This window comes from Dermochelys coriacea, chromosome 9, assembly GCF_009764565.3.
Source record: "Dermochelys coriacea isolate rDerCor1 chromosome 9, rDerCor1.pri.v4, whole genome shotgun sequence".
Lineage (NCBI taxonomy): Eukaryota > Metazoa > Chordata > Testudines > Dermochelyidae > Dermochelys > Dermochelys coriacea.
Genome location: NC_050076.1, coordinates 87,819,017 through 87,841,535, shown reverse-complemented (window position 1 = coordinate 87,841,535; position 22,519 = coordinate 87,819,017). Strand labels below are relative to the sequence as shown.

The 22,519-nt window shown below is 39.6% G+C and overlaps 1 protein-coding gene across 4 annotated transcripts in view; it reads right to left on the bottom strand.

The window, feature by feature from the left end:
- Positions 1–558: 558 nt before the first annotated feature.
- The window catches only part of LOC119861038, a 362,455-nt gene continuing 340,494 nt past the window's right edge, over positions 559–22,519 (bottom strand). For all 4 annotated transcript variants that reach the window (XR_006274135.1, XR_006274119.1, XR_006274115.1 and 1 more), the window contains one exon: positions 559–4,508. The gene's annotated coding sequence lies outside the window, so the exon portion shown is untranslated. The remainder of the gene's footprint in view (positions 4,509–22,519) is intronic.

Below are 22,519 nucleotides of genomic sequence, written 5' to 3'. Positions count from 1 at the left end.
ACAATGCTTGTGGTGTTCATGCTTGGTACTTAGTTGGTGAAATCTTATTACAGAACATACAACAAATCTGGGAGTTGTGCCCTGGTTTGTGATAGTCTGCCCTGAGGTTAGCACCCACATCGTGAGTTACTCCAGACAATCTGACAGAGGCATATCCTGATTTTTCATTCCTTGGGAGGGAACAAACCCCCCCAGAAAAATTTTGGTACAACTCAGAGAAGGTGAATCTTACAGATTATTGCTTACTTTGATGTAAAGTTTTTACACAGGAAAGAAAAAATAGGGCCCCAAATGAATAAAGAAAGACAGAATTTGGCTGCCCAGGGATTATGTACATTACAAGTGAGAGCAACATTAAACTTATCAGCAAAAATTAACTTCACTGAATAAGAAACAAACTTAAATGAAAAGAATCCTTCATATATCCCCACAGGAGTAAGAGTAATATTTTGTGTCTTCATATGAAGTATTTTTCATTAAGCCCCATTACAATCTCATGAGGTAGGTGAGTGCTGTTACACCCATTTTGCAGATGGGTGTACTGCTTGGAGAGTGAGAGACATGCCCAAAGTCCCACTGAATCAAAGGCAGAAATACACACAACTTGAATCCAGTTCCCTGCTTTACCCCAAGATCACCCTGTCTCCCTGTTCCTGTATCAGATGATACAATGTATCTCGAGACAGACAGCATGAATACTATAGTTACCTTGACTATCACAGACATAAACACGCTGGAAATATAAACAACTGTAAATCCAAGTATAATTGAATAAACTGGTGATGTGTTAAACGATGGAGATAATAGACATGCTGCATATTGAGAGTAAAACAAAATAAAGCAACTAAACTTGTGATATGGCCATAAGAGACAATACTTAAAATCTGCAACTTTATTCTAATGCTCTCAATAGATTCTCTTTCAATACTGTTTAAATATAGACGAGTGGCTTATAAAAATGGTGGAATTATTCAGTTATTTGTTATTGATAAAATACTCACAAAGGTTGCAGATGCAGTGCTTTACAGGTGATAAAAATTCCCAACAGGAGTATCTACTGACAAAAAAAACCCTGACCTTTTACCCATTGAAAAATGATTTCCTGGGCAGTAACAGCCTCATTTGGTTGTTTTGGTCTTCCATTTACTTCAAGGATGGCTTTTATTAATCACTGCAGAAAAAAGCCAGCAACATTACTAGGAAAATGTAGCAGAAAGAGGTTTAGGATAGTTCTATTACGAAAGAAAGTAAAATAATTTCACAGATGTAAGCAATGAAACTGTGATGTCTTTCTTGTTATTGTTTTCTTTATTACCTCCGTACTGTAGGCGTTCTTATGGTCATTGCTATGAAGTGAAGATGTACTCCTGGTCAAACCATTTTCTTTTTAGTAGAATGTCTGTGGACCTTAAATATACACCCACACACTTACAATTACTTATATATATGCTTATACACAACCAGAAACACATTATATATGAAGTATATATTCTTAACTTGTTTTAATACATCATTTCAACACTGTAAGATATCTTAACATTTGATTCATTATCAATAGCATAACAGGAGAGATTCGAAGCTCAAAAATAAGTGCATGGGGAGACTCTTAAGACATCTTAAAAGCAATAAAGAATTAACCATTTATTAAAACACCTACTGAAAATGTATTGACCCTTTAAACACAAGTTATAAATGGCAACTTAATATAAAGTGTGACCTATAAAAGAAAGCAAGACAAAATATAGACCAACTGTATCTTCCTACAAACATTGTCAGACAATTTAAAAAAATCAGATCAAGCACAGAATGCTGATTTCAGGGTCTTATGCATCTCCCTTCCTTTCCTATTTTATCGATATATGTATCTAAACTCATGATGAAAAGGTCTAAGGTTTATCAACAAGTGTTTGGGATAGCCACAGTGTTCACATCTTGTGAAGGCAGAGAGTGAGTTATGTAAGTTATTGCCAACTTTTGTGATTTTTATCACAAGTCTCATGAAAGCTCCCAGCTCCTAGAGTCAACTCTTTATGTGAGACTCTAAGAAAGAAAAAAATGTCTAGCCTTTATGATTATGGAGAAAATTTGAAAACATGAACTAAATCTGCCCTAAACTCTCTAAAAACAGCAGGCAAAAGAAAAAAATATTAATTTTAAGAAATCTCATTTTAAGCCAATCACATGCTTTTTTGGTGGGAGGGGTTGTCCTGAAATACAAGTTTGAGTGCTTAGGTTTCACAATAGTGCAGTCATCCCAAACAAGTGCTGATACAACCTGTTTATTATACCCTGCCATCATCTGTCCTGTATATGCTAGATTTTTTTTCTTCAAAATATGTTAGAAATGTTCAGGAGTATTTAAAAATTAATACTACTTTTTATATAGGACCAAATGCCTTTAGTAATCCTAAATCCAGGCCTTGGAAGGAGGGGAAAAATACAGCTAACGCTATTTCAAACCTCTAAAATTATTTATATGTGTTTGTCTATATAAAGTAGTATCATAGTATTAAGGTCCAATATTTCAGGACCTACCTGGAAACTGGAAATTTCATTAATAAGGACCTAATCCAAATCACATTAAAGTCAGTGGGCATCTTTCTATTGATGTAAATGGGTTTAGAATCAGGCCCGAAAATGGTAAAAAGCTCATTCCTAAATGTCCCCATGCTAGGGTAGGGAATATAGTTATCTCTGAGGCTTGAGCCAGTGTAATTCTGAGGATAAGGAATATTCTGGGAGTGCAAGGCGAAAACATTTTGTGGCAGGATAATCATTTTAAAAAAGAGTTAGCTATTTGAAGTTAGGATGTCAGGATTTTGTAATATCAGAATAAATCCCAAGAAGATTGGCTAGCTGGCAGAATGCAGGAGAGACAATGACAGATACAGGAAAAAAAGCCAAGATTATATATTATTTTGATGTCAAAAGTATTGGTGGCTCAGCATCCCAATGTGTTTGGTTTTGGTATTTGCTTAAGTTTAATCATTAGAATTTTCCACTAGCAAAATCAAATACAACTCATTGGACTGAAGGACTCATAGCAATACAGAACCTCACATGTTTACCTTAATGAATTTATAAGGCACCATTGTGAGAGGAATGAGATAGATAATACATAAATTCATGTTAATACCAGTGCCTGACTCATGTACTGTCACTGAACTTTATTCATCAGAATTTTTTTCTTAGCCCATTGTAGTCTGAAAACTTATTTCTGAAGACTTGCATCAACAAAAACTGTCAGAAGACTATTTCTTACACTTCCACTTTAAAAACCCTGGGTCCAATCCCCAGTGAATGTACATTGGTGTAGTACCATTGAACTGCTTGGAGCTATACTGACTTACTCCAGCTGAGGAGCTGGTGGACAAAGCATACCACCTATTTCTCTTCCTTGCACACTGCTCTTATCTACATGATATACCTATTACTTATTGAATGTTAGGGGGATTCCACCAACATGCTTAGATGATTCATTGCCACATTACAAAAGGCAGGGTTGATAGACGGCAATGATTGCAGATGGATCTGAAGGACCTTCTTGAGAAGGCTAGTGACATGAAAGATCCAGCAGAGTGCTCAGCTTTCACTGGTAGTGAACTAGAATTAAGCTCCAGCTTTGTTGCTTGCATCCTGCAAAGCTGATTATTAGTTAATTAGCTGCTGATTTCAGCCCTAGAAGAATATAGCATCACAACTTATAAACACCAAGGTGAAAAGGATTTCCCCAGAGCATTAGATTCTGCTTCAACTATAATGATTTTTGCTTACTCCTTTAGAATAGACATCTTTTAAAACATCACCTTGGTGTCCTATATTCCTGTAATAAGTTTATCATTTTAACAGATTGCAATCTTCCATCTTACACTTTTGTAAGACCAAATAATCATTACTTTTGATTGATTGACAGGGAGTTATTTGAATAAGATATGGGCTATACAGGCCTTCATTATAAATGCTGGATCAACAAGGTTCATTGTGAAATAAAAAGATCTTTAAACAGGCTGAGGAGCTCATCCCAAAACCTTTACTGAGAAGTCAATCACCTGCAGTTTTTACTTGACTTCAACAGGACAGTTTGCTTGAGTAAAGGACTGCACATATGATTAGATGTTAGAGGGTCAGACCCATTTTCTTGTATTAGCATTTCATTTATGTGGAGTTGTGACTCTTTGATGTTGAATTCATTGTTGAATTGGAGAATTGCTTTATAGCTGTTCTATTTATAAACTACTCTTTTGTCTGAAGGAACGGGCAAAAACAACCAACATAACATAACTCCAGTAAGAGACTGCCCACTTTTGCGGTTGCTATCATTCACTCGACCTAATGCATTATTTGAGTACACTATGCATGAAATCCCTTGCTGTGAATTTGTAGGTTCATTTGGAAGACAGTTTTGATTTCTTCAAGGTTTCCTTTTATCTCCTTTCCTTCAAGGTTTCCTTTCAAAGTTTCTTAATGGTCTTCTTGAAGAACAACAGCACAAAACATCCACAGAAATCCTGGAAAGAAATTTATAAATTGTACCTCAGGGAAATCTCATTCATAGATACTAAGGTCAGAAGGGACCATTCTGATCATCTAGTCCGACCTCCTGCACAGCGCAGGCCACAGAATCTCACCCACCCACTCCTATGAAAAACCTCACCCATGTCTGAGCTATTGAAGTCCTTAAATCATGGTTTAAAGACTTCAAGGAGCAGAGAAGCCTCCCTCAAGTCAACCATGCCCCATGCTACAGAGGAAGGCGAAAAACCTCCAGGGCCTCTCCAATCTGCCCTGGAGGAAAATTCCTTCCCGACCCCAAATATGGCAATCAGCTAAACCCTGAGCATATGGGCAAGATTCACCAGCCAGATACTACAGAAAATTCTTTCCTGGGTAACTCAGATCCCATCCATCTAATATCCCATCTCAGGGGATTTGGCCTATTTACCCTGAATATTTAAAGATCAATTACTTACCAAAATCCCATTATCCCATCATACCATCTCCTCCATAAACTTATCAAGTAGAATCTTAAAACCAGATAGATCTTTTGCCCCCACTGCTTCCCTTGGAAGGCTATTCCAAAACTTCACTCCTCTGATGGTTAAAAACCTTCATCTGATTTCAAGTCCAAACTTCCTGGTGGCCAGTTTATACCCATTTGTTCTGTGTCCACATTGGTGCTGAGCTGAAATAATTCCTCTCCCTCTGATATATTTATAGAGAGCAATCATATCTCCCCTCAACCTTCTTTTAGTTAGGCTAAACAAGCCAAGCTCCTTAAGTCTCCTTTCATAAGACAAGTTTTCCATTCCTCGGATCATCCTAGTAGCCCTTCTCTGTACCTGCTCCAGTTTGAATTCATCCTTTTTAAACATGGGAGACCAGAACTGCACACAGTATTCTAGGTGAGGTCTCACCATTGCCTTGTATAATGGTACTATAACCTCCTTATCCCTACTGGAAATGCCTCTCCTGATGCATCCCAAAACCGCATTAGCTTTTTTCACAGCCATATCACATTGGCAGCTCATAGTCATCCTATGATCAACCAATACGCCAAGGTCTTTCTCCTCTTCCGTTACTTCTAATTGATGCGTCCCCAACTTATAACTAAAATTCTTGTTATTAATCCCTAAATGCATAACCTTATACTTCTCACTATTAAATTTCATCCTATTACTATTACTCCAGTTTACAAGGTCATCCAGATCCTCCTGTATAATGTCCCGATCCTTCTCCGAATTCACAATACCTCCCAGCTTTGTATCATCTGCAAACTTTATTAGCACACTCCCACTTTTTGTGCCAAGGTCAGGAATAAAAAGATTAAATAAGATTGGTCCCAAAACCGATCCCTGAGGAACTCCACTGGTAACCTCCCTCCAACCTGACAGTTCGCCTTTCAGTAGGACCCGTTGCAGTCTCCCCTTTAACCAATTCTTTATCCACCTTTTGATGTTCATATTGATCCCCATCTTCTCCAATTTAACTAATAATTCCCCATGTGGCACGGTATCAAATGCCTTACTGAAATCTAGGTAAATTAGATCCACTGCATTTCCTTTATCTAAAAAATCTGTTACTTTTTCAAAAAAGGAGATTAGGTTGGTTTGGCACGATCTACCTTTTGTAAAACCATGTTGTATTTTGTCCCATTTACTGTTGACTTCAATGTCCTTAATTAATTTCTCCTTCAAAATTTTTTCCAGGACCTTGGAAAAAAGGTCCCCAGGGAGCAGAACATACCCGTTGGATTGAAGAATAGAAACAAGCAAAGCAGATAGGGAAGACATCTCTATCTCTAATCTCTCCTCAGAGTTCATCCCTGACGATTATAATAAGATTTGCTACAAAGACTGTGGGCCAAAGTCATCCTTGGCGTAACCCCAAGGAAGCCAAGGGAGTCCCATCAGGAAGGAAACCTGGCCCTGTGTATCAGTAGGTAGGAATAACAAACAACAGACACAGAGCCAGATTATCCTTGGAAAATCCAGTGAAAGAAGAGGTGGGGGGTGCCTGTCAGGGACAGTTGCAGGTTCCTGACCCCAAAGTGCCTTGCCCTGGTTCAAGTTACAGCTGCAAGGGGGCAGCTCTAATCTGCACAACTAGTGAAAGATTACTGAGACACCTCACCCGTGGAAGATTGGGAATACTGTAGCCTCCACTCTGTCAAGCCCCACCCTGCCCCTTTCCTTGACCTAAAATAAGAGTAGAAGCTCAGGAGGTGGCTATGCTGACACAGAGTTCTCCTACACCAGGGCAATTCTCCTCTGGCCTTCTCCAGCTGCTTTAATACTAAAAGCTAATGCGGTTTTGGGATGTATCAGGAGAGGCATTTCCAGTAGGGATAAGGAGGTTTTAGTACCATTATACAAGGCACTGGTGAGACCTCACCTAGAATACTGTGTGCAGTTCTGGTCTCCCATGTTTAAAAAGGATGAATTCAAACTGGAGCAGGTACAGAGAAGGGCTACTAGGATGATCCGAGGAATGGAAAACTTGTCTTATGAAAGGAGACTCAAGGAGCTTGGCTTGTTTAGCCTAACTAAAAGAATGTTGAGGGGAGATATGATTGCTCTCTATAAATATATCAGAGGGATAAATACAGGAGAGGGAGAGGAATTATTTCAGCTCAGCACCAATGTGGACACAGAACAAATGGGTATAAACTGGCCACCAGGAAGTTTAGACTTGAAATCAGACGAAGGTTTTTAACCATCAGAGGAGTGAAGTTTTGGAATAGCCTTCCAAGGGAAGCAGTGGGGGCAAAAGATCTATCTGGTTTTAAGATTCTACTTGATAAGTTTATGGAGGAGATGGTATGATGGGATAATGGGATTTTGGTAAGTAATTGATCTTTAAATATTCAGGGTAAATAGGCCAAATCCCCTGAGATGGGATATTAGATGGATGGGATCTGAGTTACCCAGGAAAGAATTTTCTGTAGTATCTGGCTGGTGAATCTTGCCCATATGCTCAGGGTTTAGCTGATCGCCATATTTGGGGTCAGGAAGGAATTTTCCTCCAGGGCAGATTGGAGAGGCCCTGGAGGTTTTTCGCCTTCCTCTGTAGCATGGGGCATGGTTGACTTGAGGGAGGCTTCTCTGCTCCTTGAAGTCTTTAAACCATGATTTAAGGACTTCAATAGCTCAGACATGGGTGAGGTTTTTCATAGGAGTGGGTGGGTGAGATTCTGTGGCCTGCACTGTGCAGGAGGTCGGACTAGATGATCAGAATGGTCCCTTCTGACCTTAATATCTATGAATCTATATTATTATTATTATTACACTCTGCATTATTTTGTACCAGTGGTCCTCATATACCAGAAACTCTGGTCTGTGGAATTTACTTTAGGTTATGTTCTCATCTAGTTGTCTGTTATATAGTGATGTTATAAAATAATCAAACAGCAGCAAGTTTGGAATTATACAGATCCCAACACATTGAGGAATGGTATATTACATATACATACAGCAACATGCCGACTTATTCTACCAGTTACTGGGTAGAAATCTGATAAAGAAAATACTGAAAGGTCACAGGGAAGAGGCAGCATATACATATATAATTCATTTTTATAATGAAAAGACTACAATGAGTTTACTTTAAACTCAGATAAAAATTTAAAAAATAAAAGCTGCTGAGCTAGATTCAGCCTCGAGTTATAATGCTGATTATCCAGGGAGCGGAGCCCCAAGAAGCATAAAATCAGCCTGGATGTGGCTTGCAGTAACACAAACCCATTGGCTATCTAACCTCGGCAAGGGGCCACATAGGTGGCCAAATGTTTAGGTTACTGGCAGATGAAAGTGCATCCAGGAGACCCAAGGGCTATGCTAACTCAATTATTTCCCAGGAGGGTTCTGCTGACAAACCTACGGAGCAGTGGCTCAATATTTAAAGTTGAGCTCCCCTGCCCGACTCCCTGAGGTACCGTGCTACCTAATTGCCTTCCTCACCCAAGCCGGGACTGCTATGTACAACGTGTATGAGGGAAGGACGGTGTAGGGTAGAGGGAGAATCACATTAACTGAAAGAAGGTTGATGGTTTCAGTGTTAGAGCAGAGCTGCAACTAAAGGAAGGGATAATGGGAAAACTGACTTAGGAAATAAATCTGTGCACAGCTACACTCAAACTCCATGTTTACTTCTCTGCACACAATGGAATCCTGTACCCCACCCCACAAGCCCAGAGATCATCCCTCTCCAGAATGATGGAAATGATGGACTTTTCTGCTCAGAAGTCAGGAATTTTGGATACAACTTCCCCATTGTTCTAACTCAAAACAAAGATAAAGTAGAGAGGGGGCACCTTCATTCTGCTGGATTTCATGCAAAAATCAGAGCCCTGCAGCAGGACTGGGATCCACAGGTCCCATAGGACCCGCTGCCATAATAGTAGGAGCAGGCAAAATGCAAATTATGCCTAGACTCATTATTAGTGTTACCTGTAAGAGAATCTTATTGCCAAGAGCTACCACCCTGTATTCAAACACACACTACCCTCATACTGCAACTCCATCCTTGGAAACTATCCTTGGAAACCAGACATTTGGCACATTTATCAAGGGAGGCTATCACAAGAGGCATGATTTTAATAAATTGAAATATAATTAAGAGCTAAGGCCCACTAGCCTTAGATGGGAGATCAGTGCTTTCTAAAATGGCCAGGGAAAGGAACTATGTCTATCTCCATACACTTTATTGAAGTCAGATTCAAAGAGAAATGTTGGTGATTTAACATAAATGAAACACATTTTTATAATCCTTATCAAATGTTCAGTCACTAGATCAACATAAAGCACAGCTTATTAAAATGGATAAGAAAGGGGATTATGTGATTCACATTGTCAAGAAAAGAAATGTATTTAAAATACAGAGATTCTTTAATCTGTCACTCAGAAAGTACTGCACACAAAGTATTGCCAGTGGAACAATGCATGTGCATCTCTAACTTTTAATCAGTCAGGTTGAAACAAAGAGAACAGAGTAAGGATTTTTTCTAGCACATAAAATAAGCTTTTAACAACATAATCCTGATTGCATGTCAAACTTTGATGATTTTGGTTTGATGACAGTGACATAACTATTAAACTGCTCTTTGCAAGTTATAATGCTAAGATTTCAAAGAACCCAAGTTCAAGTTCTAAAATTTCTCCCACAATTTTGCATATTTGCACATATATAACTTTTATACCCAAGACTTGAATGTGCAGATTCAAGATTTGTGCATGCAAGTTGATTAGATGTCATGTTTGGGTGCACACAAGTAAAGATAATTTTTTAACTTTTCAGCTAATGAACATTCTGAATAAAACATTTCAAAGGCAAGAAAGAAAACTTCAATATCTAAATTAAGATCATAATAAAAGGTCCTATATAGATTAGAGAGGCTTTCCATTAATAGCTTAATAATGTTCACCAGGTTTTATTAAAAACAAACATTGGAGACACTTAAAATAACACAATATTATAGTACAGTATTAAAAATCTTACTCAAGGATTTGATTTATTCATCTGTGGAATCTGTAGGATTTGAAGCAAGCCAAGTTGCTTCGCTATAGAATATCCTCCTACTTAGCAGCATGCAAATTATAGTCCTGTGCCAGACACTCATGTGGCTTTAACATCTAACATCACTGCCATATGTTCAATGTTGGCAGCAAACACACTGTGATTACCACACATGCACATTAGTGGAATTTAACACAGGACCTGCTTTTTCATTGAAAATATTTCAAAGCATTAAAAAAAAAAAGTTTGTTCCTGGAGCAAGATCATTATCACATACATCACCAGAGTTTTCATCTGGAGAGCTAGTGATGAATTTTCATGACAGTTGCATGTAGATGCATGATTAAACCTGTACTTCAAAGAGGCTTAGATAAACAACATGTGGTCAAGCGTCTCACATTAGGCTTTCAAAGGCTTTATTCAAAATATAGTCTCTTTTTAACTTTGTCCCCGATCAGCTTGTAAACTGTTACTTGCATGTCAGTCATGAAATGTCAACAACAGTGTCCTTTAAAGAGTCCTTTAAAATTATTTCTTTTAAAGAACATAACTGTAAAGCATACATCATAGAGAACAGATTTAACCTTTTAAAACTCTTTACCATTTGTAACTTGTGTGACAGGCATGGGACCGATATGTAATAATGTTATGAATACAAATACATCACAATTTTATGTACATTCTGTGAGAGCCTGTCAATGAGGTTACTGGATGACCATGTTGATCTATTTATATTTGGGGTAATGGAATGTTTATTATACATCTATAATCCTTGAATTCAACGGGGACTGTATAGAAAGGCAATACAAAGCTCCCCACAAACATCTAGAAACCACTGCCGGGCAATTACTACACAGTGGTACACTAACACTTCCAGGCTGTGAGCCAGAGTGACATAGTTGTTTTGCCAGACTGGGAGACAGTAGACCAAAAGGGCACTAAGGAGTTAAAAGTTAACCTTATTTCAGTGGGAGGAGGGAGAGGCTTTATTGAAAAAGGGGGAGGAAAAAAAACGCTACCAAAAAAACAAAACCTCTGACCTGCAAACATTTATGCATGTGATAACCACTTGTGTTATTGATGTCTGTAAGTGTTTGCCAGCTGGGGCCTAAAATGAGATTGTATCTTCATAGGTTACTATTAAATATAAATATTCCTTAATCCCCTCAGGCTTGTGCATGTGAATTTTATTGTCAGTGGGGAACACATTTAAAAAACAAGGTTTGTAATTTCCAGCATTTAGGCTGGAACTAGAAATTAAATAAAGTAACAATGAAGCCAAATAATATTACACCTATTCTAAAATTACATCATGGCAATGACATTATGTGGTTCTAACTTTTTATTAAATCCTGAAAAACTGTATAAATGATGAGCTTACCAACAAGATCTGATTAAGTCAGTAGAATTGCATGGGGGTATTAACTATGTGAATAGAATACTGGATTTTCATGAACGATCAAGGCAGAGTTTGGGGGAAACATGGTCTCTGTTCAGAGGTTATGGAACAACTATGCACCCAACATGCAGCTACTACTGCAGCCCCTTAGCTACAAGTAGCTCACAATAAGGCTATATGTACATAAAGAGGCCTATCCATGGAGTGGACCACCACAGAATTTGGTTTATGGCATAGAAGGAGCTACAGATTCTTAGGGCAGATCTACACTATGGGGTTAAGTCAACCTAAATTACGCAACTCCAACTACGTGAATAACTTAGCTGGAGTTGACGTACCTTAGATCTACTTATTGCAGTGTCTTCACCGCATTAGGTTGATGGGAGAAAGTCTCCCATAGATTTACCTTATGCTTCTCATTCCAGTGAAGTACTGGAGTCAACAGGAGAACGACTGGCAGTCGATTTAGCAGGTCTTCACTAGACCCGCTAAATTGACCCCGGGTGGATCGATTGTCCTATGTCGATCCCTCAGTAAGTGAAGACAAGCCCTTAGTGGTCTTTCTGTTTCTTGAAGAAAGGAGCAGAACTACAATGGTTCTAATGTATTTTGGCCCTTTCACAACTAGAGGCCTGGGGGAAACAGATGGTCATTCTACAAGTTAAGTCCAAACTCTTTTCTATTTCTTACTTGGTACTCCCCCCATATTGACATTAGTGGGAAATTTTTTCTTTGTTGGTAAATGCCAATTTTTGTTGTTGTTAAATGCATTCCTGTAAGAATAGGATTAGTTCTATGTCTCAGATCACTCTGTGGGTAGGAGACCAAGTGAAACAATTAATGCCTATGCTACTTACTGTAACTCACCCTACTATAAACTTTTTAGAAAGTATAGAAGAGTATATAACTTGGGTACATTGGTCACCTGAAGTTAATTGCCTTGCCATCTTATTATTTCTTGGGGAAAGAAGTGTCACCCAAATGTAAGGAATACTGAGCCAGCATATCCCACTCTTATATAATTTTTAAAACCAACGTAAGTTAACATGCTAATTCCCCAGCAGAATTTTTAGCCATCATTTTTACTAACATTGACAAAATTGCTCTAGTGTTACTTTATTCTTAAGTATTGATTTTAAATATGGAATTTAAGTGTTCCTAGATAAACAGACTAGAGCAATCAATCATGTGTAAGGGGACTGTTGCCCCCTAACTAACATTCAGTGGGGGTGTTTTAGTTGCTAGCTCCCAGTACTAAAAAGGGGGAAGGGTCAATGGGGAATCATGACCCTGAGACTGACAGTCCCCAGGAACAATGGGGAGAGGCCAATGCTCCAGGTCAGCCTGAATGACAGGGCAGGCAGATGATCAGGGATTCAGGAGGCCAGGGAGGTCCCGTCCTCCGTGTGAGCTGGATTTGCCTGGGTCAGACAGAGTGGGGCTGAACTAAGGAGAAAGCAGGGGCCCGAGCTAAGCTGGGGAGCAGAGCTGTGCCAGATCCAGAGGGACCAGAAAAGCAGCCTAGGAAGCAGATCAGTGTTGGGAGCAGAGTCACAGAAGCAGCCTGCAGCGCAGACCTGTCCTGGGAGCAGAGCTGTGGCAACCAGAGCCAGAGGGGCCAAAGAAGCAGCCCAGGGAGCTGGAGGCAGAGCAGCAGCAGCAGTGCTGAGACCGAATGGTGGAGCTGGGGCTGGAGCAGTCCGGAGCTGGCTGTGGTGAGCAGCTGAGGAGAACGAGGGGGACCTTGGGCAGCGGGCCCAGTACAGGGAGACGCCTCATCCAAGAGGCTCTGCAGACCAGGCTTGGATCGTAACCCCAATAGGGCGGGGGCGACACTGGGCAGAAGGCTCCTACCACTTAGAGCCTGAGAGCATGTGGCCACCTCCAGAGCAAGTGTCCAACCCACAGCATCCGTGCAGTACAGCCAGGGCCTGAGAAGGCGGCCTGGGTCTTACAAGGAACAGACTGCGAACGGCCCTGACATTCTAGAGACACTGTTTATGATGTTCCCTGCCACAGAGCGGGTTGATGTGTTTCCTTTAACCTTTCTCATTTTTCCTTATTCTTTTTAAAATTAATTGTTGATTAAATAATTTGCATTTGCTTTAAATTGTGTGTAATAGTCAGTGGGTCAGAGAAGTGCCCAGTGCAGAGAGAGTACCCCAGAGTGGGGACACCCCAGCCCCTATCCGAGGTGACCACAGCAGGGTTGGGGGTCGAGCCCCCCAGGAATCCTGGGCCCAGCCTTGTTGGGGTTACGAGGACTCTATCAGACAGGAGAGTGGAAGGGGAGTCCTCAAGGGAGGCCACTGGGTAAAGGAAGTGGGAGCGAGGACTCAGATCCTTTCACTAGTCCACTTTACTGGGGTAGTAAAGAAGCCAGGAAAATTCCCCACCATAGCAGGACTATTGCCCCGCTTACACATGCGATTTAGTCTGACATTGAGTGGAATAAGAATTCTGGTATGATGAAAGAAGTGTGGATATTTTTGAAGGTGGTGACTTATTTTTTAAAACTCTATCATGAAATATCACAGTGCAAGTACAGTAAACTGTGCAATTCACTCAAAATCACTATTGTTTCCCATATCAGCCATAAGTTATGCTTGGTGATCAACAAAATATGCTATACAAGATCTTGAACTGGATTCTGTTAGTGAATCACAGTTGGAGCATTGTCAAGGAAACAAAGGTTGACTTTTAAAACCAGTGCTTCTTTGGGGGGAAACCATCTAAAGAAATGATAAAAGCTGAAAAATGTAGTGCCAGATTCTGCTGTGACTTATCTTCCACCGTTCATATATATGTAGTAAATATTTGTGTTTAGGCCACAGTGTAGCCTTGCCATAATTGGAACAAAAATAATATCTAGCCATCTGATCAGTTTTGCACATTTCCAATTTCACCCAAGTTTTACCATAGCTCAGATCCTGGTAATAATTTAATCTCTAGTGAAAAAATGAGAGTTATAAAAGACATTCTATTCATCATAGAAACATGCTGGTTCCTTCAGAGGCATTCCACAATCAAAGATAAATAAACGTACACTCAGTTCTTCAGGCAGTGTAAAGCAACACAATTCCACTGTTAGCAATGGAGTTATGCTAATTTACACCTTCCGAGGATCTGTCCTACAGTAATTAAAGGGGAAAATGAAAAAGGGTTAATATTTAGTTCGGAGATCATAATGGTTCTATTCAAGCTGTTTTACTATCTTTTTCCAATAAATATGTATTTAGGTTAAAAAGAAAAATATGCATCTTTTGAGAGATCAGAAAGTCTCCTGGGTAAATACAACATTTAATTAGATAGCAATATTTCCATATAACAAAAGTTTAACAACAAACTCCAACATGTTGGCATTTTAGGGTCTGTTATATAGCATTATACCAGATTCAAAGCTGATTTAAATTCTAAAAATTCAAACATGTATCCCAGATCAGGAAGTATCTCTTGTTTAATTGTTTTTAAATGACCACTGTGATGTTGCACTCTATATACTTATAAGTGTAAATGTAACATAACTGGAATATGCTTTGTGCTAGATAGCATGAATATAGTCAGGAGATCATAGCCTATGTAACATATCTTTGCAAAGGTTATCTGTATGCATATATAATTTTTATATCTGAAGTTATGAGCGCTGTCTCTATGCTTGTATTTGAAGTGTTTGATGTAGGAAACACATAAGGAAGGTTTGGCCACTATATTGTGAAGGGGTATTCAAGTAATTGGGAGTACTTAGCTAATAATGGACTTTGGGAGACGCCAATCCACATCTGAGCTTTCCTGGGAATGTTCAAACTAACATGTAAACAATGGTGTCGGCCTGCAAAAAGCTGAATCATTCATGGACATGTGACTTGCCCAGGTGGCTATAAACTCCATCTTGTTGCTGTGATTTTGCACAAAAGAAAAAAAGGGGTTTCTGCCCACAAGAGAGAGAATATAAAAGACCCTGGAAGCCTTCCCATTTTGTCTTCAGCTGGCTCAAGAGATGGCCTCTCCACCCCAAAGAGATGCCTGACAGAAACTGGAACAAAGGACTGTAACTAAGGGGGTGTGAGTGATTGCTGGACCCAGGCCATAAACCACAACGTTGGTCTGAAAAGGACTGGGCCCAGACTAGGAAGGAGTCTAGTCTGTGAAAGAAGCTTATTGGAACATCTCTGATGGTGAGATTTACCTATATTCAGTTTCTTACTGTATTAGGCTTAGACTTGGCATGTTTTGTTTTATTTTGCTTGGTAACTTACTTTGTTCTGTCTGTTCTTACTCTTTTGGATGAAAACTCCTTTGTTCTTCTGTGCAAAATCATAGCAACAAGATGGAGTTTGTAGCCACCTGGGCAAGTCACGTGTCCATGAACGTTTCAGTTGTTTGCAGGTCGACGCCAATGTTTACATGTTAGTTCGAATGTTCCCAGGAAAGCTCAAATATGGATTGGTGCCTCCCAAAGTCCATTGTTAGTTAAGTATTCCCAATTACTTAAATAGCCCCTTCACAATATATTGGCCAAACCTTCCTTATGTGTTTCCTACATCAAACACTTCAAATACAAGCAAAGAGACAATGCTCATAACTTCAGATATAAAAATGATACATGCATACAAATAGGATAAATATATTCAGTAGATCATAACCTTTGCAAAGATATGTTGCATGGCCTATCTAACACAAAGCATATTCCAGTTACATTATATTTACACTTACAAGCATATAGAGTGTAACATCACAACCACTTCTTGTAAAATTTATTGAGAAAACATTTTAATTCATGATTTTTATTGATAAATTCAAGTTTCTGAAAACAATTGATTTTTTGAGTAAACATACTTGTTGCTAAGAGGAGTAATTAATCTCTATCCATGCTATAATTCTGATTTTGCCTCCTTTTTTCATTTCAAGAGACTGTATTAGCCATATAATTGTTGTTGTAATTCATTCCTTACAATTTAAATGGTAACTTGCCTCTAGTAATTATGCAATAGGCTGTAACTAACTGAAATATGAAATTGAAGTGAGCTGTAGCTCACGAAAGCTTATGCTCTAATAAATTTGTTAGTCTCTAAGGTGCCACGGGTACTCCTTTTCTTTTTGCGAATACAGACTAACACGGCTGCTACTCTGAAACCTATTCTCCCATTGTATCTCAGATCCGCTACAATTGTCAATGTTCACAACAGTGCAGTAATTATATTACAGAACATTAGCCACATTATTATGATAACCATAAACTGCTATCAGATGAGAGTCTGTGAAAGAAAACCCCCAAACTCCAAGGTGATTAAAAAAAAAAACAGTCTTTGCAGTCACTTGTTTATCGCATCTTCTGTCACCGAAATTCTCATTTGTCTGCAAAATTTCATCACCAGGAAGTAGTAACCTCCTGGAAATACACATTTAATAATATGTTATTATTTATTTACATTACCATAGTGCCAAGAAGCCCTCACCATGTACCAGGACTCCATTGTGGTAGATGCTGTACATAAATCGGAACAAAGAGATAGCCCCTGCCTCAAAGAGATTATAATCCACATATAAGACAAGAGACAACAGATGGGTACAGACAGATGAGGGAGTACAAGGCAACAATGAGGCGATATTGGTGATAGATAGATAGATAGCGGTGACAACACAACAGCAGCATAACTGTTGTCAAGCTGTTTGCAGGCATCACAGCAAAGGAGAATTTTAAGAAGGGATTTGAAGGTGGATACTGTGGGTTTTCAAAATGTTTTTATGAAGAATAATTTGTATAAAATAAACATGGACCCAGTCTCTGCAGAAACATTGAGCATTGACTTCAGTGGAGCTACCGGCATGTATAAAGTTGAGCATGTGCCTAACTGATCTTAGGAGTGGGGCGTTCATGAATGTCACAAAATAAATTAGTTCTGACAGCAAGTCTGGCAGCAACAACACTAAGTGCATAATTCTCCTTTCAGATCTGCCTGGTATACTTGGTGTGAAATCCCGATACCACTGAAATCAATGGCAAAACTCCCATTGCCTTCCATGAAGCCAGGATTTCATCCTTGGGGTCTGATGTTTGGATCTCCCTACACAAAGTATACAGAGATCCAAAACTTAAACATTATCATTCATCATTAATTTTGCAGTATCAGTATACTCTGCCGTAAACAAGAAAAGCAATAAATCAGTGAAAGCTATTGCATCTGCACATATTCACTGTAATTCATGGGTGAAATCCTAGCCTCTCTGAAGTCAATAGGAGTTTTTCTTTTGACTTCAAAGGTGCCAAGATTCCATCATAGATATTTATCACTGCTTCTAGTTAGGGAAAACCCATCACACTGGTAAATGTTCAAACTATTAAATGTGTGGATAACTCACTGGTTGATCATTCTTCTGTATGATATTTGTCGTCTGTAGCATTATGGCCTCTGCACCTCACACAATTGTGAGGTCAAAGCCGGAGAATATAGCTGGACCTGAAATAATCTGTTTCTGAAATATTATCACAATGGTTTACCCAGAATTCTCACACTAGTTATTCCAGATCATTTAACAGATTAACTTTAAAAACATCAACAACAGAAAATATAACCCTGTACATGCAAAGGCCATATGGGAGTATGTTGAATCAGGACAGAAATGATCATTAAAATGAACTCTTCACCTATTGTGTCTTTGTAGCAGGCACCCAATGAATATAAGCTGCTCCTCCACTACTTTTCAGCTCTTTTAATATGAAAGGTTGCAGATCATTTGTGGTGAATAAAGTCTTAACAGATTACTCATTGTTAATTAAATAACCCAATTCTGTCCACTAAAGCTAATGCATTACAGTATTTAATGTTTGTTTGGTAAACTGCTTTACTAAATGCTCCTTTGACTTTTATTGGTAATAAACATTAAGCATTTATGGCCTGTGAAAGCAGATTCACATCTAGCTTATGCTGTTACTATTTACAGTTTGTTAATGAAATACCATTAACTTGCTCCAAACTGCACGTTGTTTTTGTTCTACTCTAACTTTTAGTATATAGAATTAAAAGTTACATGATATACATGCACAATGATCCTTGTTATAAAGCTAATAATATTGTAAACCAGAAGAAAAACTTTTCAAAAATCAAAAAGGCTCTGCATTAAACTGGTTCTCCTGCCCCACCCCCATTTCTATTTTTTGTCACCATGTACATCATGTGCACTGTCCACTGCCCAGTTCAGCTTCCCTCTGGCTCTATGCCCTTGTGCATACTGTACGCAAACTAAAGCCACCAGCCATTTCTCCTTTCCCCTCCACTCTTAGGGAAAATTAAATGTGAGGTCTAGGAAAGCGGACAGTCTGGCTCAATCTGATTTTTCACCATACATCTCCTCACTCCTTTTGCAGAGGTTTCATATAACCCCAGCTCTCCATCATTTGTAACTGAATTGTACATATTTAAAACTAAACAATGGATTTTCTCATGACACATGTACACCTCTTTATATACAGTAAAACCGTAACACAATGAAATTATCTTAACTTATTTTGCTTGCATTTGTCCTTCTAGTCTTGTACTTGATAATTTAACAGAGGTATTTTTAGCCAAACATTCTCAGTGACTATTAGAGAAACCTACAGTCATTGCAAAAAAATTGATAAGAGTATGAGTGATCTGGATTGATACAGAGAATGAGAGATTTGCTTTATTTTCCTAAGGAATAAGATTTAGGTGTCTGGGAATTTTGTAATGTTTCCTGTCCATCATGTGAAGTATCAGGTAGTTAAAGTGAGTTAAAACACTCAGATGTTGAAAGAGGAAGCCATACATTTTCATTTTGAAAAACAAAAATCCACTTTGTGAGAAATTTGCTCAGGTTTTGTGTTTTGAGTTTGAGAATAACTTCCTCTGAATGCTGCACATCAGTAACAAGGGCAGGTCTACCAGTTAAATCAATCTAATTTAAGTCACTCAGGGAGTGTGAAAAATCCCCCACCCAAGCAACAAAGTTTTGCGCTGTCCACACCAGCACTATGTCAGCAGGAGACGCTCTCCTGCCGACATAGCTTGTGATTCTCCCCGATGTGGAGTAATGAAATACCATTAACTTACTTCATGGGAGCATGGGGATTCTCACCATGGGAGAGTGCTCTCCCATTGTCATAGTGCTTCTTCACCAGATGCGCTATAGCAGCACCGATGTAGTGCTATAGTGTAGACTTGTCCCAAGTGTACTTTTTTTTTTTAAAGCATAGGAGAAGAGTAATGCATTTTGTCCCACTAGTCACATTGTCAGTGTTCATGATGATGAATATATTGGCTGGAAATTTGTTTTACAGGAATTTTACAAGTATGGTTTAAGAATTAAAAAGAGAGGTGGAGTGGTATACTAAGATACAGTTCTGATAGGTTGCATTAATGGAAGAAAAATATTCTCTTCACCATTCAGATTCAATTTGACAAGAATCACAACATATTTTTTGAGAGATTCCTAATCTGTGAAAAGGAACTGGCAAACATATGATTATTCAATCTTTTTTTGAGAAGAGTCTAAGCTTTCTGTAATAAATAGGGCTAACAAGAATACTGCCTCCTTTGTGCCTAAGTATGACAACATGTTCAAATTCCACTGACAAGTATCATAAGGAGAAGCTGTAAAACATCTTGGTGAACATTTATCCTGAATAAGCAGTTATCTCAAGAGGGTGTAAAAAATTCCCCTCAAGAAGTTACAGGTGTGAATTTTTTTTAATAGCTGTTCCGATCTAGTTTTCCTACAAGCTAATATATGCAGATAATCCTGAATCCCTTAAGCATCCAAAGGCACACACCCTTTTGGAGAAAGCCAAACTTAGACATTTTAATGCTCTTTTTAAAAGTTCTGTCTCCAAGTGGTGGTACATATGTTATAATGTCAGCTAATAACACATACAGTAATGGTTATACGGAGTTGTATCGGTTTTGTGGGACACTGATGAGAAAGATGACAACCAAAGGCATTCCCCACCACTTCTGGTGTGTACAGGCATACCATAGCTGGCTACCTCAAAAACATTTCGGGCATAGGTAATGGCTCTGAGTGGAAAACGTTCAGCCCATCTCCAGCTGATCCTACCTATTCAGAAAGGGTGAAATAAACCCACGATGTAGGGAGACAGGACAAGACATGTTCACCACTTAAGCCCTTCACTAGGGTAACAAGAGATTGGGGTGTCAAGCAGCCCCAGAATACCTCTGTATCCCATATGTGCTGCAAAAGAGAAGTCCACACTAGCATCCCATGGACCAGCTGTCAGGAGCAGGTCCAGGAAGGAGCTATGGCCTCCACGGTTATATGGATTCAGTAGCCCAAATACACTGCACAAGTATCACAACAGATGTATGCCTAAGTAGTGGCAACCAAGCAGGGGCTGAGCTACAAGTCCTGGCTCAGAGGTCAGGTGGGTTTCACATCTTCTGTGGAGTTCTCTTCCTGCTCAGCTTTATTGTCTAGGTATTTTACCTGGTGTAATCTTGGTGATAGCGGTCAATCATCATTCTTATAAAAAAGTTCAAGGAAAAAGCAGTGTGGGGAAGACATGGGATTCTCCCACCAGCCACTACACAGTGGGCCTGTACACCACAGAAGTCAAGCCTTAGATGCTACTACTGGCTATGTGGAAGCACATCATGCTGCTCCTTCCTATGAGTGCTTTTAAACTAGTGGCATTATGCTGTACATAGATTCATTGGTCATTCTCCTTCTGTACCTCTGGTCTGCTCAAACCTCTCCTCTCCACAGGGAGTGGTGCAGAACCACCGTGGACTGTAGCCCATAAAGGAGGTGCAGTCCCTTAGGTGGGATGTCTACTGGGTGCCCTACCTTACATATTAAAATACAGAATTTCCATTGCATTACTGGCTTTGAACCCCAAGAGGGGTGGGGTCTAGCAGTTATCCCAAGGCAGATTTACAGGGCTGTGACTTTTCACTATATGTCTGTAAAGATTCAGACTTACCCCTGCGGCACCTCCTGCTGGTAGTCATTGGGAATTAGCTCATACAGCCCCAGAGCACCCTCTGCAGGCCAGTGATCCACCTTACCGCCAGCCCCCATGTCCCTCCCAGGACCCAATGACCCATTCTCTGGGGTGCTGCCCCCCTGGGAGTACCCTCACACTCTCAAGTTCTGGGTCTCCCCACCCAGGAGAACCCCCACCATCTAACTCCACCTTGCCTCAATCTGGACTACTGCCAGTCCCCATTTAGTCCCTTGTATTGAGGGCAGACTGCAATGTATATGCCACTCATCACAGGCAAGGGGGTTTTGGACCTGCTGCCTCTGCCTACTCATGGACTGCCCCTCTGCAGCCTGATAACTTTCCATGCCAGAGCTCCCAGTTCTAATCTGGGTGTCCTGTTTGGCACCTTGCAGCCAGGCCCTACTCCCTTTACAAGCAGAAGGAGACTGACTGGGATCCTGGCTCACATCCTCTTATAGGGGCCAGCTGGGCCTGATTGATCTGGCCACAGCTGCAGCTGCTCCCTTAATCCATCTGGGCTTTTCCCACAGCCACAGCCCAAGCCCTCTCCCCGGCCGATCTCAGCCCTGTCAGGGCCAGAGCGGGTAACCACCCCGCTACAATGTCCTTTGATTTTATGTCAATTACTATAAAGCTCTCCAAGCTTATGTCATGAAAGTGTGATTGGCTGTCTGGCAAGATTTTTTTTTTAATCTTTCGATTAGAAGGTTTTCATCATTAGCTATTGCTTTATGATGAATAAGTGTTAAATATAGTGTTGAGGACCTTTAATTTTAAAACCAAATCATACTGTTTAAAAAGCAAAAAACTAGGAAGCAGTAAGCTAAGAGGTGGCTAAAAGAAGCTAATCTATTCTTAACCTTGTTTCATAAGTGACAGCAAAATTAAATGGAGGCAATCATGAATCACAGGAGGATCGGAGCTGGGTAACTAATTGGCCTATTTTCTGTACTGTCAGAATCCTCTCAAGCAATTTTCCTCAATTATAACTGCAAATCAGAATGTTATTTCCTCCTCACAAACTATCCATAGCCTGAGGACTAACTAGGTGTCCCCAGATATTTCCTGATGAATTGCTTGAGATCAATTCCTACTGTTAAATAATTACAGGAAGTTCACAGTGAGGT